At 36.9% G+C, this 25,905-nt stretch overlaps 1 long non-coding RNA gene across 8 annotated transcripts in view; it reads right to left on the bottom strand.

Moving 5' to 3' along the window:
• Positions 1-25,905, bottom strand: part of LOC109026432 (uncharacterized) — a 253,648-nt gene that overhangs the window by 112,068 nt on the left and 115,675 nt on the right. The window contains exon 9 of one of the 8 annotated variants that reach the window (XR_008678816.2): positions 7,297-11,964. The exons of the other annotated variants lie outside the window; for them this stretch is intronic. This is a non-coding gene — a long non-coding RNA (uncharacterized lncRNA). Of the gene's footprint in view, positions 1-7,296; positions 11,965-25,905 lie in introns of those variants that run through there. 8 annotated transcript variants of the gene reach the window in all.

Genomic DNA, 25,905 nt, shown 5'->3' with positions numbered 1-25,905 from the left:
CTGGGGATAACTGAAACTCAGATAGACCTCCTGATTTTCCCAGTCAGTTCTTTCAGTTAATTATTCAAATGACATAACATAATCAAAATTTCCTGCTGGATTTAAAGTTAAAACTTCTTCCCGTCCCCACCTTTGCTTGCAGATAAGGAGAGGGGTGTGCCAGTTTCTTCTCTCACACACGAGGTAAGGAAGATTGGAAGTTAATTTTGAAGAAAATCTAGAGCCATTGAAAAAAAACACTTCAGAGTCATATCATGGACTGAATTGATACATAAGACTTCTTTGGAAAATGGATTTGGAGAAAATAAGACTAGAGGCAGAATGCTAGATTTAGTGAGGGCCTGTATTAGCAAAGCAGCAGTAATGATGGAAAGAAAGAAAAGTTAAGAAAAACTAAGGAGGTAAAATCTGTGTACACTGGGTTAGTGTTTGGATGAGGGAAAACAGGTATAATTTGAGATCAAAGGTAAATCTCAGGTTCCAAGTTTGGATGAATGGATGGAATCTGTTGCCATTCACCTCTGGGGAAGCATAGCCAGAGGCAGAGTGAGCTCAATTTTAAACATGTTGAATTTGAGAGTACATGGAACAGAAGCAATGAAAGCCACTGGGCACTTGTATGTATTAGAATAAACTACATGGTGGAAAATGCAGGCTGACAGTACTATATCAGCAAAACTGTAGATACAGACACATGTTTAAGGAGTAGCCAGAGACTGAGTGGTCTGGAAAAAAAAGAAAAAATGAGAACAATGAAAGGTTATGTTATCATACAAACCACACAATTATCTCTTAGAAATTTATTGATTTTTAAAATATCTTTAGCGTCTCAATTCTATCAAGATCATTTATTCATTTTCGTTTCACTATAAATATCCTACATGTGTGATAAAACATTTTTTGTAAACAGATTCATCATTCCATAAATTTAAAAAATATATTGCAGTGTAAATAATGCAAGGAAAAATCACCTTGCTTTTTAAGAAACTTCCGTAACTGCCTGATAAATATAAATTACCACCTTTTTTGGAGGGTGAGGGGAGTGTTAGTAACTGTTTTGTGATCAGCACCTTTCCATTCTCTGCTCTTTACCATACGTGAATTAAGCTATTTGAGAAGCTGGGTTTTGTTGTTGTTGTCGTTGTTGTTTTCAGTTACAGGAAATCTGATTTTCTTTCAGGTGTTCTCTTGCACATCCTCATTCCATGGTTATATGTAAAGACCTTGGATTTATTTCCCTCCCTGGAACTCTATATCATTAGGAACATAGGCTGCCTTGAAATCCTCACTATAAAGTATTATATTGGTGGTACTTGTTTGCTTTGTTTTGTTTTGTTTTTTGAGACAGAGTCTTGCTCTGTCGCTCAGGCTGGAGTCAGTGGTGTGATTTCAGCTCACTGCAACCTCTGACTCCTGGGTTCAAGCAATTCTCCTGCCTCAGCCTCCCAAGTAGCTGGGACTACAGGTGTGTGTCACCATGCCTGGCTAATTTTTGTATTTTTAGTAGAGATGGGGTTTCACCATATTGGCCAGGCTGGTCTCAAACTCCTGAACTTGTGATCAACCTGCCTCAGCCTCCCAAAGGACTGGGATTACAGCAGTGAGCCACTGTGCCCGGCCACTTGTTTGTTTTAAATAGTCTGTAGTGTTTTCTTTTATACAAGAAAATCAAAAGCCTCTTTATCTGAGTAATTATATTAGGTACAAGTTGCTGGTTATGAGAAGAGACATTTAAACTCTACAAATAAAAGCCTTTCTGGGATGAGTCAATTATTTTTCAGGTTGAATAAGTGCTGTAGGCTTTATTGCTATTAATGAGAATGTTATCAGCTTAGCACTTGAATTTTGATTCTAACTGTGTTTGTAAAAGAAACTCATCTTTTTCTTTATAATTTATTTGAATGAATTAATCATTGTGAATAGGAACTGAAACATTTATTTTATAATAGAACCTAAAAGGTTTATTTATCTAATGAGCTACAATAATGAGTCTCTACTATTTATATAAAACGTACTATTATTTTGTTCAGAGTATTCAAGGAATAACATACCAAATTTAACAATAAATCCAGAAATGGTGAAGTACATTTCTATCTATATTATGGTATATTATGGTACATTTCTATCTATATTTTGGTATGGTATTATGGTACATGGTATATGGTATCTATCTATATTATGGTATAGAATGCCTGGAATAGATGAATGGATAGAGAGACCAACAGACAGATAGATACAGATTAACCAATATCAATCATCAGGTGGGAGGACAAGTCCACTTCTGAAGCTGGTGAATAACCTGTCCAGAGTTTCGCACAGTCATAGCTGCCTGACTACTGGTTTTATAAACAGAGTAAACCTTTATCACTGTCCTCAAGGACATTTCACCCAATAGAGAGAGAAAGCTAACACATAAAATGAAAAACGATTTCTAAGAGGAAAAAAAAATCACTCTTCTCTTTTCCAACAGTAATATCATTATCTTAACCCAAAACTAGTGTGTCAGGAAAGCCTCACAAGATAACAGAACTGTCTAGTTTTACCAACTTGGACACTTTTAGGAAAGTAGGTCAAGATATGGATCCGAAGCACATAATCCTGCTGTGTGATTTCAGAGTCAGATTTCTAATACATTTTTAACCAAGTGTGGATATCTTTCATTTTTCCTTGCAGAAAACAAAATTGTGATCCCCATAAAAACAGACTACTTTATGCACCTTATACCACTCAGACATTCTCATATTGTGCCAAGACAGTAGAAGACATGGCATTTATTAAATATGTCTGGAGTAAGAGTGTCATTACTGTCTAACTAAATCATTCTGCTGACCAAATTATTCTGCGTTAAGGGACTTCAAACCAAGCAGGAATTGGAGACAATCATAAAATACTATTGGAGAGAAATATAGGCCTGCCTCACATTTCTAAACTTGGGGTTATCTTTGTCTCCCAAACATACATATGTAATATATTGTTTTTCATCTTCTTATTTTCAAACTGTCATCTTCACAAACATAGTGAAAATATACAGATCTTGGTAGTTTAACAAACATTGCAAAGTGTAAATAACTTTTTAGAGCAAAGTAGGTCTGAAGACATCTCAGATCATACCACATGGTGATCTCCTGAAAATACTGGTAGTCAACCTCAGCGAACACTCAAGATTTACATCATTTTAAATTCAACACTGACTATATACATGTTAATAGCAAATAAAGGAGACCAATGTTTACACACCTCTAATACAGGTCTCTCCAAACCAGATTTTAATGCTGATTATTATAATCTTCATACTTCAGATGTTACAAAATCAAATTTAAAAAAATAATAATTCATTTACTTAACATGTATGTTTGAACATTAACTATGAGATAAGCCTTAATCTGAATGCTAGAGATACCACAGAGAACAAGGCGGACCAAATCCCCTATTTCCTTAAGGCTTGTATTTTTGTGTAATACCCATACGTGTCATAGCTTCCCTGCAAGACAAACTAATGTTCATTTTTATTGAGTTATATTATAAATGTTCATCATAGGCTCTTTAAGAAAACATCTTACCAAATAAACTATAATGAAAGAAAATGGCTTGTCACAATAAATATTTGGCCAATTAATCAATTATTTTCCCAAATATACATATTATTAAAAATAGTTCCCCTTACATTTTAGGATTTGGGTGTGAGTCAAAATTAATTTTTATGCTGGATTTTACTGAAACCAAATAACAGCATAATTTTCTTTGTATATATAATGTCATTTAAATATTCATAACTTTGACCACAAGTCTTATTACATTTCTTACATCAAATATGTCCTTGTGCTGGCTTTAAATTCTGCTATAAGAGCAAAAACCATTCACAATATACGGTCAGAGAGCATCACATGCTCTATATTATATAATTACCATAAAAATACAGGGGAGAAGATTTTAGGCAGTCTTACCTAATATCATGTTTATATACCTGTGGCAACTAATGCAAACATGAAATGATAACTTTCTACTAAAGGGCATTTTCTAAAATATTATGGCAAATTAAGTGACAGTGGAGTATTACCTGTTTTGTCAGCTAATAATCAGATTTCAGTTGGACTACTAACTTTACCCAAAATAGGGTGTCACTTACTTGTTTTATCAGCTGTATTCTAGTTTTTCTCTCCATAATTGTAGCTAAGCTTATTGTAATGTAATTTTATTCATCTTCTATTTTCTTCTCACTTCAAACTTTTCGTTCCTTTCAGTAGTTTTGTTATATGTTGGTAGTCAAGTGAGTGATCATATAAATAACAACAGGTTTTCTCAGCTGCAATCCAAAAGACTTACAGTAAGACTGATAGTTGAATTCTCCACAGAAATGGAAGAAATGGCAATGACTTCTTTAAACAACATAATTACCCATAGAAAATTCTGTGTTCAGTGAAACCCTTTCAAATGTTAAATAAAGATACTCCTAAAAAAATTAAAATAAAGAGTATTCACCACCACTAGATCTGCATTAAAATAAATACTAAAGGAGGGAGTCCTTTAAGTAGAAGTAAAATAATCCTAGACATAAACATAGAAAACCGTTAAAGTGCTAAAAATTAAAGATGAGAAAAATTTTGTTTAAGCACTATCCAAAAGAATTTTTGTGCATTATGACAAGACCAAACAAGACAGATGTTAAGGCAAGAAGAATCATCAGAGCTAGAAAGAGACATTTCCTACTGAAAGAGTCAATTCTCCAGAAAGAAAAATTCTAAACTTGTATACACCTAACAACAAAACTTTCAAATACAGTGGTGTTTGGCTTAACAGTGGGAACATATTCTGTGAGATGCATCATCAGGCACATGTATTGTTGTGCAAACATCACAGAGTGCACTGACACAAACCTAGATGGCATAACCTACCACACACCTGGGATAAATGGTACAGCCTACTATTCCTAGGCAACAACCCTAGAAAGCATGCTACTCCACTGACTACCCTAGGCCAAGCTTGTCCAACCCGTGACCCAGCCTAAGATGACTTTGAATGCAGCCCAACACAAATTCATAAACTTTCTTATAATGTTATTAGAATTTTTTGCAATTTTTTTTTAGCTCATCAGCTATTGTTAGTGCTGGCGTATCTTATGTGTGGCCCAAGACAATTCTTCTTCCAATGTGTCCCAGGGAAGCCAAAAGATTGTACACCCCTGCTCTAGGCAACTGTAACGCAACAGTAAGTATTTGTGTATCTGATCATAGCTAAACATAGAAAAGGTAGAATGCACTGCACTCTGACATTATGAAGGCTCAGATAGCACTAGGCTATAGGAGTTGTTCAGCTCCACTGTAACCTTAGGAGGCCACTGTTGAATATGCAGTCTGTTGTTGAAAGAAATGTTATTTGGAGCATGACTGTATATACAAAACAGAATGACAAAAGTAAAAGGAGAAATGAATGTATGTATAATAATAGATTTTAAAACACATTTTTCATAATTAGTAGACCAAACAGAAAAAATTCTGTAATCATATAGACCAGTAAGCATACAGAAGATCCGTTAGGTTGAGGAGAAACCTGACCTGAAGGATGCCTGGGAAGTACTATAGTACAGCATAGAAGCACACTCAGATTCTATTGAAATTTACACGGAGCATTTTCCAAAATGTATTTTAAACTTAGCTATAAAGCAAGTCTCAACAAGTTTGAAATACTACAATAATTTGGAATCTGTCCTCCTGACCATGGTGTAGTTACACTGGAAAGCAATAATGAAAAAGTGATTGGAATATGTCAATATGTTTGAAAATTAAGTAACGTATTTAAAAATAACGCACTAGTAAAGAAAGACAACTCAGTGAAAAATCAGAAAATCTTTTAAACTGAATTTAATAAAAATATATCTCAAAATTTTAGAGAGGCAGGTAAAACTGCTTAGAGAAATGTATATCTATATGGGGGCCCGGGCATGGTGGCTCACGCCTATAATCCCAGCCTCACTTCGGGAGGCCAAGGTGGGTGGATCACAAGGTCAGGGGATCAAGACCATCCTGGCTAACAGGGTGAAACCCCCGTCTCTACTAAAAATACAAAAAATATTATCCGGGCGTGGTGGCCGGCGCCTGTAGTCCAAGCTACTCAGGAGGCTGAGGCAGGAGAATGGCGTGAACCCGGGAGGCGGAACTTGCAGTGAGCTGAGATCCCGCCACTGCACTCCAGCCTGGGTGACAGAGCCAGACTCCGTCTCAAAAAAAAGAAAGGAAGAAAGAAACAAATGTATATCTACATATTAGCAAAGAGGAAAAGCTAAAGAATGTTCTAAAGTAGTTGGAAAAATAAGAACAAACTAATCCTAATAAAAATGGGAAGAAGGAAATGTAGGTTAATCCAAAAAAATTAAATTTAAATTTGATGAAGTAACAAACATATAGTAGAAAAATTAAAAAGCAAAAATGTATTTCCCTAAAAAGACTAATAATTTTTATAAACTCCCTATAACAATTGCTAGGATCAGGCCAGAAAAGAGAAATGAATAATATATGAAATTTTTAAAGAGGTGCATCACAACAGACATTACATATATTAAAAACATAAAGACATACAATTTTTTGACCTATATACCAATATATTTCAAAATTTAGAAGAAATTGTCAAATTCCTAGAAAAATATAGCTTACCAAAACTCACTGAAAAAAATCTATTTGGAATATATTGTATCTATTAAAGAAGTTAAATCTGTCATTAGGAAATTTGCCACAAAGAAAACTCTAAGCCTGTATGGCTTCACCAATATGTGAATTTTTCAAATGATTCCTTAAAAGAATGGTAAAGTAAGAACTATAACTGTCAGTATTCACAAACAATGTAAACCATCAAGGAGGGAACTACAGAGCAACAGAACTGAATAGAAAGTTGAAAACCAGACCGACTCGATACTCAGTCACTTGGGTCACGACGTAGGTACCACCTGAGAGTGGCTGAAAAGAGTAGTCTTTTCATTAAGTGGTGCTGGATCAATTACATATTTATATGTAAAAAAAGAAAAACAAACTTTGACCTTCCCATCACATACACACACACACAATTCTAGCTGGAATATAGATCTAAATTTGAAAGATAAAATAATTAAAAATTCTGGAGTAAAACATAGGAAAATATCTTCATGGTAATGGGCTTGAAATTATACTCTGTGTGATTCGTATCAGTGAATAAACACTTTCTTTAAATAAAGTTTTATTCAAGTTAAAAGCCATCAGGGATCAGCTACAGAATTTTTTTAAAAAGAAGGAAAGAAAGAAAAAGAAAAGAAAATATTTCGGCTGGGTGCAGTGGCTCACACCTGTAATCCCAGCACTTTGGGAGGCTGAAGCAGATGGATCATGAGGTCAGGTGTTCGAGACCAGCCTGGCCAACATAGTGAAACCCCATCTCTACTAAAAATACAAAAAATTAGCCGGGCATGGTGGCGGGCACCTGTAATCCCAGTTACTCAAGAGGCTGAGGCAGGAGAATCGCTTGAACCTGGGAGGTGGAGGTTTCAGTGAGCCGAGATTGCGCCACTGCACTCCCGCCTGGGCAACAGTGTGAGACTCCGTCAAAAAAAAAAAAAATTCAAATTAAGGTCTACTTCAAGAAAACCACAAAGGTGAGAGATTTATTCAGAATTCAGCAGTCTAAGATTGGAAAGGAAACAGTAATAGTATTTAAGAAAAAGTAAATGCACAAGAAATTGATTTCCAACATTTTCCATTTTTTAAAATACTCACAGACAGGCAGAATACTTGCACCATACTGCCCTCTATGCCTATCAAAGAAAAATAATGAGCCAGAAAAGATTAATAGAAATAGGGATATCTTTAGGGAGAAAAAAACCCTTTCTTTAATAATAAAATAGAGTGTAAATCCAGCAATGCAGGCATCTCTAGTGTTGTCAACGAACTTACTTCATTTTGGAGATTAGAGGAAGAAGCAGGCTGACAGTGGCTAAGCATGAGTATTTACTGAGGCTCAGCCCTCAAGAGGGTATATTTTAAACTATAAAGCACCAATATACAGATACCAATATGGTTGTAGGCATGGGTTTCAGAAGGCGTGTGTGTGTCAGTATGGATGGAGATACAGTTGTGCTCCACACAGTGACATTTCAGTCCACGATGGACTCTGCATATACAATGCTGGTCCCATAAGATTCTAACAGAATGGGCTTAAGCAGGTCTTCCGTTTTTTAATCTTTTATATCAAATTTGTACTATACCTTTTCTACGTTTAAATACACAAATACTTATCATCGTATTACAATTGCCTGCGGTATTCAGTGCAGTAACCTGCTGTACATGTTTGCAGCCCAGGAGCAATCGTCTATACCATATTGCCAAGGTGACTGATGGGCTACACCAGCTAGGTCTGTGTAAGTACACTCTGTGATGCTCACCAACAAAATTGCCTAATAATGCATTTCTCAGAACATATCCTCATCATTAACGAATGCATGACTGTATAGAGATGTAATGTGCTAACTCTGATAGCCTAGAGTGGTGAGGTTGGATGAGGTTCCTGAAAGGGGCTGAATGATAGAATGAAGATGTTTCTCTCCTTTCACACTACTTATAATTTAAAAATCTTAATTATAAAAGTTTGATATTATTTTTAAGTCAAAACATTCCCTATTCAAAATAATCTATATCAAAACAGGGTTACCAGAAAAATGCAAAGTTCCCAAGGTAGTCAAAACAACTTTGCAAAACAACAAAGTTGAGGATCTTGCACGCACAGCAATCAATAATCATTATGAAGCTACAATAATCAAGACAATGTGATATTTGCCTCAAGACCAACAAATACATCAATAAAATAGAAGAGAAAGTTTAGAAACAGACCTACACATATATGATCAATTCATCTTTTATAAATGTACAAAGGCAGCTTAATAAAGAAAAATAGTATTTTTAACTAGTACTAGAACAACTGGATACCAATATACAAAAGCAAAAGCAAACAAACCAAAAAGACTTTATACCTTACATAACATGTGAAAGTTAATTCAGAAAGGACTATAGACCCAAGGTAAAGCCTAAAACTATCAAACTTCTAGAATAAGACGTATAACAGAAACTTTATTACTTTGGGTTAGAAAGGTTGCTTCATAGAAAAACACAATCCATAGAAGAAAATAGTGATAAAAGAAATTTCGTAAAAATAAGAACACCTGCTCTTCAAGAATATCGTTAAGAGAAAGAAAAGATAAACCACAGACCATGAAAAATAGGAATCATATATCTAATAAATTCATTGTATCCAGAATAATCTTCAAAAATTGATAAGATCAAACACATAAAAATTAGACAATAGACAAAATTTCTGAACAGATGGTATGCCAGAGGCATGCCACGACAAATAAGCCTATGAAAGACATTTAGTATTATTAGTCATTAGGGAAATGTAAATAAAAAACCACAATGAGATACCACTACATACCTATTAGAAAGGAAAAAATTTCAAAGCCTAATCATACTAACTGTTGATGAAGATGTGGAGGAACTGGAACTCCTATATTCTGCTACTGAGATTGTACATAGTATGTTTACTTTAGAAAGTGGTTTGGCAGTTTCTTTAAAAGTTAAACATATGCCTGTTACAGGACTCGGCTGTTCCACAATTAGGTGTCTACCAAGAGAAACAAAAGTGTATCTCTGTTCAAATAGTTGTACATGTATATGTGCACATACAGCAGATGCATTCGCGATAGCCAAAAGTTGGAAACAATTAAAATGTCCATAAACAGGTGAATGGATAAACAAATTGTGATATATCAAGGGAGTACTACTTAGCTAAACAAAGGAGCAAAAAAATGAATGTTCAAAAGAATGATGAATAAACCTCCAAATAATTATGCTGAAAGCAGCCAGTATATACCGCATGTATACAGTAAATATATTTTCTATAATTTGGGGATTTATATAAATTTATGTAAATTTATATTAATTCTACAAAATACGGTCTATAGTGACAAAAGAGTTCAGTGGTTTCCTGAGGAAGGAGGTGGGACTTGGGACAGTGTGATGGGAGGGCCTTCAGGAAACTTGTTGAGGTGAGGGATATGTTTGCTATTTTTATTTTCAGATGGTTTCATGATTGTAGATTGGATCCGTTTCCTGGGGCTATTTCACCACAAACTGGTTGGCTTAAAACAACATACATTTATTGCCTTACAATTCTGGAGGCTGGAAGCCCACCATCAGTGTTGTTGGCAAGGCGATGCCAGTCCGAGGCCTCCACGAGAGAATCCTTCCTTGCCTCTTCTAACTCTGGTGGCCACAGGTGCTTCTTGACGTGTGGCAGCATCACTCCACCCCCTGCCTCCTTGTCATGTGGCCTTCTTCCCTCTGTGTCTGTATCTGTTTGCCAATGTCTTTCTTATGATGACACCCCTCATTTAGGATTAAGGGAAGGGCCCACTCCACTCCACTGCAACCTCATCTTAGCTAATTACACCTGCAACGACCCTATTTCCAAATAAAGGTCGTATTCGCAAATGAGAAACAGGGTTTAGGACTTTAACATATCTCATGAGGGACATAATTCAATCCATTATATGTGCTTATGTCAAAGCCCATCAAACTGTACACTGTACCATGTGTGGTTTATTTTAGGTCAGTTAGACCTAAATAAGTCTGTTAGGAATTTTTGAAAAAACACAAGGTTTTTATAAGCAAAATATATAATAGTAGGACAAACTCTAAATCAGATTTTTTAAAAACGCTACCCTGCAGTGTAAGAGCATGACGTGCATCACACAGAAGAAACTGAAAAAAAAAAACCATGCAGGGCACAAAAAAAGAGTGACGTCATTAGAGAATTCCCCAGGAGAGAAGGGAAATCTGTCAGGAAGACAGAGTCCTGTGATTTTGTCCATGGGTGTCCCAGTACATGTGCGATGCAGGACAGGCTTACTGCTTGAAAAATATTCAGCTAAAAGGGGGTCCTACACAACACAAAGTTTTGAAAGCACATAACAATACTCTATATGTTCAAATTTCAAAGGGTTCTCTGAGGGCATAGAATGTATTTCAAACTTCTACATAGAGGAAAGAAATTGGCATATTTAAGTATCTTTAAACATTAGCACCTGTAAAATAAGAAGGTAAATTTATATACAGAAGTTGGGCCCACAGTGACCATTAAAATAGTTGTATATAAATTTATGAATATATTTTAGAATTTGGAAGAGTTAACTCTAAAATAATTGAGAGAGTTTTTAGTTGATCCAAAAATTTTAAATGTTTTTAGATAAAGTATATTTAGAAAATGACTCATATCACTAAATGTGCCTTAATTAGACACCACCTGGAAAGATTAAGATTATTTTACACCAAACAATACAGAAATCACAAGAAAAACAAATTAAATATAGGTAGTTTAAAGCATATTCCAAGCATTATCTAGGTTGCATTTCTAAGAAATATTTTACATCATAAATGACTGCTCACTTCCAAACTGGATTTGTTTTTTCTTCTTGATCATTATTAGCAATATCTTTCCAGGTATAATTTCCAAGCCTTTTTTCTTCCCAAGAGCTCCTCTGTTCTAGTTTTATGATGTTACCTCTAAAATGTTTGCACATCTGCTGACTTAGCTCCTGACTGGTAGTTAATTTATTATCTTATCACACTCAGTCTGGCTTGGCTCAGTCATTACCAAGTCTGCAACTGTACTCTGAGCCGAAGGAAAGCCTGGTTTATCTCGGTATCCTTGCATTCAGCGCAATGTGAGGCCGGGAGACACACTTTCTTCTGAATGAGGTGGAGCCGGGCTGAGGAGCGTTGGCTCTCGCCTGATGGGAGGCCTAGTGCAGAGCCCGCCAGGCTGGTCTGGGGTAGCCTGTGTGAGGAGCCAGCGGGGTGGGACTTCAGCACTAATCTCTGGATTTATCTTTATGAAATGTCATTCCATGTTCCACGTGCCACTTTCGCTGGGCAAAAATCTTGTAAGGGTTGTCTAAGAGTAAATGAAAAAAATATATATATTATCTTCATCAGTCTTAGGAGACAAATTTTTGATTTATCATTCTTTTCTCTGTTCCTAGTTCTCCCAACGAAGCTTCGGTGATCATGAAAGTCAATTTATTCCAATTCTTATGCGTTTACCAATGGCTAACAGTCCTGGGGGCTCCTTTAAGATGACATTAACTGTAATTATCTGGTCTCAAGTGAGTAAGACTTTAATTACTTTTGAAATAAGGTGCCTGAATTATATACATTGAACATACATCCAATTTATTTTACTCACAAAACAACTAAGGAAAACATTCAGTGACAGAAATACAATGTATAGTCTAATTTGGTATGCAATGAATATTTTCAGACAAGCTAATCCAGTCTCCTAGAGAAAAGACTCATCTGTGACCAGCACAACAGGTCAATAACCATATTTACATTTCTCATATGGCCCCTGCTATGCTCGCCAAGAATAAAATCACCAGTAGATATTAAATACTTAGGCATAATGAGGTTTAAAAATATAATATTCTATTTATCTATTTCTTAAAGCAAGCACGTAAGCTATTTCTGTGTTTTTTCACTAATTAAAAAAAATTAGGTACAGAGAGCTCAGGAATTCTTCTAAACATAACATAAATTACAGCCGGTACTAAAACTAAGAGTTGTGGCAAGTCCTTGTATGAAGCCTGCAGTTTAGTGTGGAACTATAATTACACCTGAGCTTGATACATAGGAAAGCAATTTTGTCTTTTTTTTTTTTTTTTTGTCATCTTCATTGGGTTTCTAGTCCTTGTCTGATAAAAAGTTTGAAATTGAAAGATTAAATTTCATGTTTTTCTGTTGTATTTTTGCCTCCTTCTTTTCTTTTTGTTTTCTCTTTCTGACTGCCTGATTTAATCCGATAGTTGGCTATCATACATGTGTATGTCTGTGTGATAGCAAATGAGTGACTCTTCATTCCTATGGATAGTAACTATTTTTCCATTTGTTTTGTAGAAATGGGTCTCATGATGTTGCCCAGGTTGGTCTCGATCTCCTGTCTTCAAGTAATCCTCCTGACTCGGTCCCCAAAGTGCTGGGATTACAGGCATGAGCCACTGTGCCTGGCCAGTATTAACCTTAATGTGTTTCATTTTAGATTTCTGTTCTCCCTTGGGCCACGTTCTATGTACATACTCTGACTCAGTCACTTTGAAGTCTGCAAATTGTCTCAGAAAACTGCATGTGGCTCCTTACAGATTGAATCTTTCTTCCCCAAGTCTCCCAGGGATAATTTCAAAACATTGATCAGAAGTCACAAGCTGGCGGCCCATGAGCCAAATCCATTCATCAGATGTATTTCTATTGCATGGTTACTGTACATTGTATAGTTTTTTTCTATAGTATGTTTGTTTGAATCATTTCATATTTAAAAATTAGGAAATTTCCTGTAGTAGCCACATTTCCTGGCTTTTTCTGGAAATGTGTGAGATTCAGCAATACAGATTTTACTTCCTATAAGGCAGGAATCTTCTGCAGGTGAGTAGTAACTGACCCAGGGCAAGTACACATCAACTTATCACATACACCAACAATCGCTATTTTTCTGACCTTGACCCACTTCATTCACACATGACGTGCCTGTTCAAGCAGCCAGGGGAAAGTGCACCGTGTGGTTAATATGCATCAGAAAGCAGGTGTGTGGCAAATTCTAAAAGTTCTCTCTCCTCACTCTGAGTTTCATGCTGGGGAACTCATTTCCGAGTAAACGTGCCTTTACTCAGCCTCTCTTCTTTCTACTGAGATGGGGTTATTTTTCTGCCTCTCTTCTTTCTATTGAGATGGGGTTATTATTAAGTTCAGGGCTGGTTTCTGGCAAAATTCTGAAGCTGTTTAAGTTTACTTTATATTATCCCCCTTCTAATTTCTATACCCATTGCAAACTATTTTAGTGTATGTGTATATGTATGACATAGATGTATGTATTTTACGTGTGTTCAAACCCACATTCTATTTTTGTTTCTGTGCCCTAATATTTGAATTATAAAATAATGCTGGACCAGGAAAATACTTAACGGAAAGAGATAAATCACTAATAAACCTGAAGAAATATGGCAAGAGACAAAATGGTAGAGAGAGAACAACAGGTCTTCAGGAGTCTGTAAATGGTACATAATAGATGTGTGCTGTTGACCACCTTGCTCTGAGTTTAAATCTTTCTGTTATTGAAATATGTGGTTAAACAGGGTTAAATGAACCCAAAGCAAACATCATAGCAACGTTGATGACCCCTATGTTGACATAAACGGTGCCCAAGTTGTTTCCTGAGGTCAAGGTCCCTGATACCCATTCACAAATTGTATTTAATGAAATGGAGTCTAGGGCCCTCCGAGGCCTTGAGTTTGTCATAGTTCCCTAGAAATGTCAATATAGGAGGAGCTTTAGAATGAAATGATCTTCGATTTGATTCGGAGGGTTACCCTCCTGGCATTGGTGAAGTCAGGAAATTCAGAAATGTCACAGAAATGATTGAAAGGTTCTGAAATCAATCGAGGTTGAGAAGTGCTGGGGTGGAACTCAGGCTCAACTGTGCTCTGGAGAGTGCAGATAGTAAGGAACGCTGCCTCAGATGACTGTCCACTTGTGTCTACAGCAAAAGAGCTCAGAAATCACCAAGAGGGCTGGGCAGCAGAGTGTGGAGGTCCACTGGATTGGATTTAGAGGATGGGGATGGGGTCATGTGGCCATGAAAGATAAGTCAAAGGGAACATGGAGGACAATCAGTAGTGATGAGAGGAAATAGCTCCTATGTCACGGGATCATGAGATGGGGTTTGTGTAGATGAGCCACTTAACCAGAAGCTTAAGGGACTTAAAGCCATATGCAAATTTCCTCCTCTTCCGAATCCTCCTCCTATTCCCCGCCCTCCCCGGTCCTATTCCTCCTAATTCTCATCCTCCTCCTATTCCTTCTTCTCCTCCTCCTATTCCTTTTCCTCCCCACCCCTCTTTCTTCCTTTCCTGTTTCTTCTTCCATATTGAGAGCTCAGCATTTATACAAATACTACATGAAAAGGCCTCAGTTCCTTAATGAATTAGAATCCCAAAGCTGAAGTGTAATGGGATTTGGATAAAGGAACTACAGGGTGTCTATGGCATCCTAGCACCCAGAAGAGCAGGTACTGGGCTAATTCTGTGAGACTGAGGAACTGTACATCCTAGAGGGAATTACACGAATGTTAAATTTAAGTCTTTAGATGAATCCTACAAAATACTGGAGGACTGTGCTTGGACTCATGGATACAATTTTACTTGGTTTCCACTAAATGATGTACCTGCCTGATGAACAATGAAAATCAGCACTCTGAGAAAACCTCCTTTGAATAAAATTTGAAGGCTTTTATCTATATAAAACTAGCTGTTTATTAATTAGAAAGGTAAATATGGATTAAACATATCTATATTTGCATTACAAGACAAAATGACATCAAAGTAAGATAGGGGAAAGGAAAGTTCATAAAGCTCAGTTTAATTTTCCTCACGTGACTGAAATTTGTTTTTGTTACTGAATGATGAAGCCTCTTTTACTTTCCCATACACTATGGCTGTGAATAGCAGAAGCCAGAGTCAGCCCTCTCCCATCTGAAGTTCTGCTCTTGGCCATGAGTCACACTGCATCACGGCAGGGTGCAGCAGCATCAGTTTCACCTGGGAACCTCAGAGCCAGAGACCAAACCATCCCAGAATCTGGAGGGACTGAGAGTGTCTCTTTTTCCCAAATCTGCGTTAGATCTGCCTGCCAGGGTGAAGGCTGACCTGCTGAAGGTGGCCTGCCATCCCGGCTGGCCGGCCGGCCTCCTGCTGGCCCCCTCAGGCTGCCTCCTTTTAGCTTTTCCCAGTGCTCATTTCTCTTTACTCTAAATGCTCAGGTGCACACCTAAACCCTCCCAACCTCATATCTCCCTTGGCCCTGCATTCTAAGCAGCAAAGCGTCAGCGCTCAGCTGCTCTCAAGAGTGTTTTTAATGGGATCCTCTTTGATGCCTTTGATGAGATTTGCACAGTGTATAACAGTTTTTAAATTTTCTATATCATCTTCTTACAGCATTTATCTCCTCTTCTTTCCATTGCCCTAAGGAACATGCGGTCCTGACTGCAGTCTATACTGGCTCCAGATCTACCTTCTTGTTTCCCAATGCACTTCCTCCTGTCTGCAATGGCTCTTATTACTACTTCTCTGGGATTTGACCGTAGATGATTTTGTAGAGCACTTGTGTAAGAAATTTGAGAAGAAATGAATGGAAGGAGATGATGTCTGAGGTGCAGGCAAAGGAAACGCCACAGAAGTTAGTCACAAGTGACAGCTATTCAAACTTTAATTAACTGTCGAAAAAAAGGGCCATCAGCTAAGAGAAGCAAAGAAGAGGAGAATATTGATAATCCTTTATTCAAATTATAAAATACTAGGTACAAATAAAATTTTATTTTCATCAGGACAAAGTATACATAGAAATAACACATAATCTCTGACATCTTACAGGCTGGGGAAGCAAAATGTACCTGCTTTCAAAGCATTTCACTTCCGTGTGTCTTTTTAATACATTTCATCTAGAATGTACATGTCTTGAAATAGAGATTTCAGGAAGTGACCAAGAAGAATGATTAATTAGCTCAGATTATTAAGGGGTGGACTTCAGGCAACTTGGTTAATATTGTTTGAAGATTACTTTTATTTAAACATAGATTTACAATAGCAAGGTGAACTGGAATAAGAGGAGAACTTAATTTAGCATATTTAAAAAATCTAACATATCTATCCTTTACATAAAAGACTTTTTCCAGTATTGCAAATTAAATTTTTATTTGTGGGGTATAGTGAAACAGACTAGAGCACAATAGCTAAAACTTCAGAGGCTTTGCCAACTCAAATTCCCCAGATTTTATTTTTTTATTTTTTATTTTTATAGTTTTTATTTTAGGTTTGGGGGTACATATGAAGGTTTGTTACATAGATAAACATGTGACATGGGGGTTTGTTGTACATATTATTACATCACCCAGGTATTAAGCTCACTACCCAACAGTTATCTTTTCTGCTCTTCTCCCTCCTCCCACCCTCCCCCCTCAAGTAGACCCCAGTATCTGTTCTTTCCTTCTTTGTGTTCATAAGTTCTTATCACGTAGCTCCCACTTATAAGTGAGAACATGTGGTATTTGGTTTTCTAATTTTTTTTTTTTCTGGGACGGAATCTTGCTGTGTCACCCCTGCTGGAGTGCAGTGGTGCAGTCTCAGCTCACTACAACCTCTGCCTCCTGGATTCAAGCAATTCTCCTGCCTCAGCCTCCCGAGTAGCTGGGACTACAGGCACCCGCCACCACACCTGGCTAATTTTTTTTTTGTTGTATTTTTAGTAGAGATGGAGTTTCACCATGTTGGCCAGGCTGGTCTCAAACTCCTGACCTCAAGTGATCTGCCCGCCTCGTCCTCCCAAAGTTCTGGGATTACAAGCGTGAGCCACCGCACCTGGACTTCATTTTCTATTCAAGTATTAGTTTGCTAAGGATGATAGCCTCCAGCTCCACAATGTTCTCACAAAAGAAATGGCCTCATTCTTTTTCTGGCTGCATAGTATTCCATAGTGTATATGTACCACATTTTCTCGATCCAGTCTGTCATTGGTGGGCATTGAGGTTGATTCCTTGTCTTTGCTATTGTGAATAGTGCTGCAATGAGCATTCACGTGCATGTGAATTTAAGGTAGAATGCTTTACACTCCTCTGGGTACACACCCAGTAATGGGATTGCTGGGTCTAATGGTATTTCTGACTTCGGGTCTTTGAGGAATCACCACACTGTCTTCTACAACGGCCGAACTAATTTACACTTCCACCAACAGTGTTTAAGTGTTCCCTTTTCTTCACAACCTCACCAGCTGTTATTTTTTGACTTTCTAATAACAGCCATTCAGACTGGTGTGAGATGGTATCTCATTGGGGTTTTGTTTTGCATTTCTTTAATGGTCAGTGATACTGAGCTTTTTTTCATATGCTTGTTGGCTGCATGTATGTCTGTTCCTGTCCTTTGCCCTCTGTTGAATCAGGTCGTTTGATTTTTCTCCTGTAAATGTGTTTAAGTTACTTACAGATAGTGGATATCAGACCTTTGTCAGATGCATAATTTACAAATATTTTCTCCCATTCTGTAAGTTGTCTGTTTACACTGTTGATCATTTATTTTGCTGTGCAGAAACTCTTACGTTTAATTAGATCCCGTCAGTCAATTTTTACCTTTGTTGTGATTGCTTTTGGTGTCTTTGTTATGAAATCTTTGCCCGTTCCTATGTCCAGGATGGTATTACCTAGGTTGTTTTCCAGGGTTTTTATAGTTTTAGATCTTTAATCCATCTTGAGCTGATTTTTGTAAAGAAAGGGTCCAGCTTCAATTTTCTGCATATTGCTAGTAAGTTATCCCAGCACCATTTATTGAAAAGGGAGTCTTTTCCCTATTGCTTATTTTTGTCAGCTTTGTCAAAGGTCAGATGGTCATAGGTGTGCCGCTGTATTTCTGGAGTTTCTATTCGGTTCCATTGGTCTATGTGCCTGTTTTTGTACCAGTACCATTCTGCTTTGGCCACTGCAGCCTTGTAGTATAGTTTGAAGTCAGGTAACATGATTTCTCCAGCTTTGTTCTTTTTGCTTAGAACTGCCTTGGCTCTTTGGGCTCTTTTTTGGTTCCATATAAATGTTTAAATAATTTTTTCTAGTTCTGTGAAGTATGTCGCTGATAGTTTGATAGGAATAGCATTGAATCTGTAAATTGCTTTGTCCAGCATAGCTATTTTAGTTATATTGAATCTTCCTATCCATGAGCATGGAATGTTTCTCCATTTGTTTGTGTCTTCTCTAACTTCTTTGAACAGTGTTTCGTAATTCTCATTGTAGACATATTTCCCCTCCCTGGTTAGCGGTATTCCCAGGTCTTTTTTATTTTATTTTATTTCATTTTTTCTGTGTGGTGGCAAATTAACTTTCTGATTTGGCTCTCAGTTTGGTTGTTGGTGGTGTACACGAATGCTAGTGATTTTTATAAGCTAATTACTAATTATGAAAATATCTTTCTGGTTTCCATTCAAGCATCCCTACTACCACATTTAATTACCAAAGTGCATGCTCTTGGAAACATACAAAACAGACTATGATTTTAAAAAAGGTAATTATCCCTAAATCACCCAGAAAAACAACCTTTTACTTGGACAGATTTGCAGTTTTTAAAAAACTATACCCAAATATTCATATTCAAAGTATAATTAAAGTTTTAGGGATATTTACTACTTTTATGTTTTCTTTCTTTCTTTTCTTTCTTTTTTTTTTTTTGTTTTTGAGACAGTCTTGCTCTGTTGCCCAGGCTGGAGTGCAGTGGTGTGATCTCAGCTCACTGTAGTCTCTGTCTCCCAAGTTCAAGAGATTCTTCTGCCTCAGCCTCCTGAGTAGCTGGGACTACAGGTGCCTGCCACCACGCCTGCCTAATTTTTGTATTTTAGTAGAGATGGGTTTCACCATGTTCATCAGGCTGGTCTCCAACTCCTGACCTCAGCTGTTCTTCAGGCTCCTAAAGTGCTGATTACAGGTGTGAGCCACTGCACCCAGCCTACTGTTATGTTTTTTTTTCTGTTTCTTCCAAGCTACCATTTCTCTTCATTAATTATCTCCCTATTTTCTAGTGTATAAATATATATATATATATATATATATATATATATTTTTTTTTTTTTTTTTTTTTTTTTTGAGACGGAGTCTCGCTCTGTCTCCCAGGCTGGAGTGCAGTGGCGCAATCTTGGCTCACTGCAAGCTCCACCTCCCGGGTTCACGCCATTCTCCTGCCTCAGCCTCCCGAGTACCTGGGACTACAGGCGCCCACCACCACGCCTGGCTATTTTTTTTTGTATTTTTAGTAGAGACGGGGTTTCACCGTGTTAGCCAGGATGGTCTCGATCTCCTGACCTCGTGATCCGCCTGCCTCGGCCTCCCGAAGTGCTGGGATTACAGGCGTGAGCCACTGTGCCCGGACTCTAGTTGATATTTTTACTGATTTCCAATAGCTTACTTATTTTATCTCAAAGATCAGATCTAACTGGATGTCAAATAGAGCCTGTGGACTCGCTTGGCAGCAAGCGGGGGCTACTAGCTGCACCTTTGGAGAAAGGTCAGAGGACTTGTGCTTACAGAAACATGTGACCAGGAAGCAGGGGAAAGATGCTTCATATCATGGCTAAGAAAATCCTACCTAGCAGGCTGGGCGCCGTGGCTTACACCTCTAATCCCATCACTTTGGGAGGCCAAGGCTGGTGGGTCACAAGATCAGGAGTTTGAGACCAGCCTGGCCAACATGGCGAAACCCCGTCTGTACTAAAAATACAAAAATTACGTGGGCATGGTGGTACACGCTGGTAATCCCAGCTACTAGGGAGGGTGAGGCAGGAGAATCGCTTGAACCTGGGAGGCTGAGGTTGCAGTGAGCTGAGATTGCACCATTGCACTCTAGCCTGGGCAACAAGAAGGAAACTTTTTCTAAAAAAAAAAAAGAGGAAAGAAAAGAAAGAAAGAAACAAAGAAAGAAAGAAAGAAAGAAGGAAGGAAGGAAGGAAGGAAGGAAGGAAGGAAGGAAGGAAGGAAGGAAGGAAGGAAGGAAGGGAAAGAAAGAAAGAAAGAGAGAAAGAAAGAAAAGAAAGAAAGAGAAATAAAGAAAGAAAGAAAGAAAGAAAGAAAGAAAGAAAGAAAGAAAGAAAGAAAGAAAGAAAGAAAGAAAGGAAAGAAGGAAGGAAGGAAGGAAGGAAAGAAAGAAAAAGAAAGAAAGAAAGAAAGAAAGAAAGAAAGAAAGAAAGAAAGAAAGAAAGAAAATCCTACCTAGTAAAGTTCCTCTGTACTAGTAGCTAACCATCTTGATGTGGATCTGAGGCAGACAACTTTAAATCAGTGTTGCACCACAGCATGTGACCTTAGAGAGAAGCTGCCCGGTGCCCGCTGCTTCTGCTCTCTCCACCTCAAATTGAAAGCACTAGGGAAGAATTCTCATTAATAAGACACGCCATTGGCAGTTACTCTTCAGTAGTCTATATTTTTCTAAATTTTTAAATTTTACCCCTTTTGTTGTTTTAAATCTTACCTCTATTTGTAATACATAAAAATAGGAACAAAAATAAACATTATCTTGAATATCCATTTATATATCTCTGACATTTGGAATTTGCTTCTTTGAAAGCAATTAATTACATAAAAGGGCATTCGAAATCTTTTCTTTGGTTTTTCCTATATTGCTCCATGTGGACTAAATGTTCTAGTTTTCCTTTTATTTTCCACATCATTTCAAGGGCATCAAGTGAAATTGAAATATTGATTAAAAGTACATCATTTAAGTCAATTATAGAGACTAGCTATCTTTGCGGGTAGAATTACTCATTTTAAGTAGCTGAATATAATCAGTACAGGAGACCATTTAGATGACTAAATTAAAATTTTAAAAATCTGAATCTTATATTCACATACAAATCTCACTCCTCTCTTTTACTCTATGTCAAGACTTATTTATATGCTTCAACTTACCCTAAAGATTTACATTTATTTCATAGATTTTAAATAATTATTTCATTTTACCAATATCTCCCAAGAGTTCTAGCACTGCAAGAATATTTGGGGGTCTGTCCTATAAAAGTCCTCTAAACTATGTGTTCTTTCTCTGATTTAACTGCACAGATAGAGTTCTTTCTCTTTTCTTTCCTTTCTTTTCTTTTCTTTCCCTTTCCTTTCTTTCTTTATTGCTTTCTCTCTCTCTCTCTCTCTCTCTCTCTCTCTCTCACTTTCTTTTGGTTTTTTTTGTCTGTTTGTTTGTTTTCAAAGTCTCACCCTGTAGCCAGGCTGGAGTGCAGTGGCACAATCTTGGCTGACTGCACCGTCCGCCTCCCAGGTTCAAGTGATTCTCCTGTCTCAGCCTCCTGAGTAGCTGGGACTACAGGCACCTGCCACCATGCCCAGCTCATTTTTGTATTTTTAGTAGAAGCAGTGTTTCACCATGTTGGCCAGCATGGTCTCGATCTCTTGACCTTATAATCCGCCCACCTCGGGCTCCCAAAGTGCTGGGATTACAGGCGTAAGCCACCGCACCCGGCCTATAGAGTTCTCTCAGAGGGGAATGTGAGTATAGTTTTTTATTTTAAAAGGTGAAAACCTATTGTCACAGAATAACAAACTCATGAGTCTATAGAATATTCCCTCAAAATATCACTATTGGCTAACTGTCATAATAATGTTTAAATTAAATCTCTATATTAATAATTTATAAAGGAACATACAGATCTCTGTGCAGATATCTCCTTATAAATCACTTACATAGATTTTTCATGTCACCAGGAAAATAAGGAAAATCCTTCCTAACATATATAATATAATTATGAGGCTTTGAGTCCACGAATAGAAATCATCTATCAAAAAACTATACTATCTCAGTAAGATACAATATCACAAAAGCTTTTACACAGTAAGCGTCATAATATGGCAGCCAGAATAAGCATATGTAAAATATTTTGACAAATAAAATTCCAACTCTCAATCACATTCAAAAGAATGTACTTACATTTTTTATGTCTTAAGTTTAGTTCAGTGCTTTAGGATAACTATTGTGTAACTGGGATGCATGCCACTTTCTACTGAAAATGAGAACCAAGTATCCTTCATGCCAAAGATGGCTTTATCACTTAAAACCAGAAAAAACCTCAGACACAATAGACCCTTTTTCTAATGCCTGTGCATTGAATATCAACCACGAAAAAAGCTGAATTTTTCTGAAATTTAAATAGGAAACACTAAGTTTTCCAACAGGACAGTTTTTATTTACCTGCATGATAATATATTTTGTTCATATCGTATCATTAACTGACTTAAGAAGACAAAGATCAACTGATAATGAAATGCTTCAGAAAAGTCGTATTGGCCAGTAAAAGAAAGCTACTGGCAAACTTCAGAAAGAGTTGTTAGACAAAATTTTTTTCTTTCATATTCTGATAATCAAATTAAATATTTGTTTAAGAAAATTCAGTTAATCTTTGAGAAAGTACCCAAAGACCGGTCTATAGCCCACTCTGCAGAAATCAAATTACTCTGACTGAGAAAGAATCTGTCACAGTTTTCACATTTTTAATCATCCACAAACATTACTGATTCTTTGAACTTTACCAGTATTTCATATTTGACAGGTGCATTTTTTTTAATTTTGGGAAGAGTCTAAAAGATATATAATCTTCTTTCCAGTAAGTGACATACCAACATGATGCTACATTGTTGCCTGAAGACATTTTACTGATGCTTCTGTGTTACTTTCTCAACTTATATAAAGAAGAAGCATTTGAAATGTCCATTTGAAGATACGTTTGTTTGTTTGTTTGTTTGTTTGTTTTTGAGACAGAGCCTCACTCTCTCGCCCAGGCTGGAATGCAGTGGCACGATCTCAGCTCACTGCAAGTTCTGCCTCCCGGGTTCACGCCATGCTCCTGCCTCAGCCTCCTGAGTAGCTGGGACTACAGGCGCCCGCCACCACGCCCGGCTAATTTTTTGTGTTTTTAATAGAGATGGGCTTTCACCGTGTTAGTCAGGATGGCCTTGATCTCCTGACCTCATGATCCATCTGCCTCGGCCTCCCAAAGTGCTGGGATTACAGGTGTGAGCCACCATGCCTGGCCTGAAGATACTTCTAAACATTTAATTTTTTGGAAAAGCTAACTTATTTATGCTATTCATCACCACTTGTATAGGCCCAGCATCCTACTTAGAATTAACTGCTAGGAAATGAACTTTCTTTATCACAGTATATGTCAACATGTTTCGTCTTTACATTTGTTATTAGAAAACTTGGAGTGAAATAAGGTATTAACTACAATAAATGAATCTAAAATAATAAACTTGTTTATTTGCTTTTTGAAAAAGAATTTTCTTGTTTTTACTCAAAAGGCATATATAGTTTCATATATACTTTAACTTTTTAATTTATCTTAAACTTTGTGATGTGGACAGGAACAATGTAATTTATTTTGGTATATATTGATCCCCAACTCTTATGTAGTATATACATCATAAATAAGTGCAAACATGCATATGTAAATAAATAGGACTATATTTCTGTAATGGGTATCTTTAGAGAACAGTTCAAAATATTAGACTGACAATAACTAGAAAGAACAATAGAGCAATATACAAATAGGAATTATGATGTAGTTTTGATAAACAGTAAAATATTGCTAATGTGCAGAAATTTATTATACAATAAAAGTGGCATTTCAAATCAGTAGAGGAGGTGGTTTATTTTATAAGATAGATTGTAATAAATCAATCACCATCTGGAAAAGAAATAAAGTGAGACACATACCTCACACTTTACCCTAAAATAAATTACCATGTTAAATACAGGATATAAGGCTAAAATAAATTGGGAAAAAAGAATTTTAAAGTTTGGCTTTGGAGAAGGATTTTGTAATATGACAAAATGCTCCAATATATAAAATAAACATGTTTAATTGCATAAAAATTAAAATCTATATATAAAATAATTCCATAAACAATACAAAAAAAAACTTGGAAAAAATTACAACCATTTTAACAGCTAAGGGGTTCATATTCTTAACATGTCCAGCTTTCATGAATCATCTGGGAAAAGACTAACAGTCTGGTGAACAAATGGGAAGACCATACGAAAGTGGGGGAAACCTCAACCTCACTTATAAAGGAAAAGTTACAAATTAAAACTTAATTATATAACATATTTTATCTCTCAGGTTAATACAGTTCACAAATGTTGATGACACAGTGTGTGGGTGGCACTGTGAGGAAAACATGCGGTCATGCATTACTAGTGGAAATATAGATTTATATACTATCCACTGAAGCAATTAGGAATATTTCTTAAAATTAAAAATGCATGATTTCTTTTGCCTAATAATTTTGCTTCTAGGAATTTATCCTATGGACATACTACACACATTCTAAATGATGTCTGCACAGCAAGATTCACTTGCAAATACTTTAAATGTTCAACTGGTCAAATCAATTATGATATATTTTTATGGCCATTAAAAAGACGATGGTAACTCTTTCTGTGCTGCTGTGGAATAAAGAGAGAGAAGAAAAAAGTGTGTGTGCATGCACATGTGCTTATCTTTGTGTGAACAGATAAGTGATAAAAGAAAGGCTGAAACCAACCTGTAGGATGAAATCATTTGTGTTAAAAAAAGAAAAGGAAAACAGAAAGAAATCATGCTCAATATCTTCTCTAGGGGTGTCACTGTTTGGCTGGACTGTTCACCTGGCTACCACACACAAGTGGAAAACAAACTTTTTTTTGAGATGGAGTCTCACTCTGTCACCCAGCCTGGAGTGCAATGGCTCGATCTCAGCTCACTGCAAGCTCTGCCTCCCGGGTTCATGCCATTCTCCTGCTTCAGCCTCCCAAGTAGCTGGGACTACAGGCGCCCGCCACCACGCCCAGCTAATTTTTTGTATTTTTAGTTTCACTGTGTTAGCCAGGATGGTCTTGATCTCCTGACCTTGTGATCCACCCGCCTCGGCCTCCCAAAGTGCTGGGATTACAGGCGTGAGTCACTGCGCCCGGCCCCAGAAAACATACTTTTCAATTATGTGCTTTTATATCTTTGAAAATGTGTGCCGTGTGTGAGTGTAGGTAGGTGTGTGTATTAACTTTAGTACTATTTCTGATCCTTCCTTTTAGATATTTACTAAATGTTGTTTATAGGAATTTGAATTACATTATACTTACTTTACTAAATTTATTTTGTTGTATACTGAAAGAAAATTTGATCCATACCCATACTAATAAGTCTTCTATATCAAAAGGTATCAAAATACTTTCATAGAATCATGAAACAGATTTTTTTCTTATACAGGATACCTACATAACTCAGG

The sequence above is a fragment of the Gorilla gorilla genome, chromosome 3 (assembly GCF_029281585.2).
Source record: "Gorilla gorilla gorilla isolate KB3781 chromosome 3, NHGRI_mGorGor1-v2.1_pri, whole genome shotgun sequence".
Lineage (NCBI taxonomy): Eukaryota > Metazoa > Chordata > Mammalia > Primates > Hominidae > Gorilla > Gorilla gorilla.
Note: the sequence above shows the minus strand (reverse complement) of the source record. Positions and strands in the feature narration are given on the sequence as shown.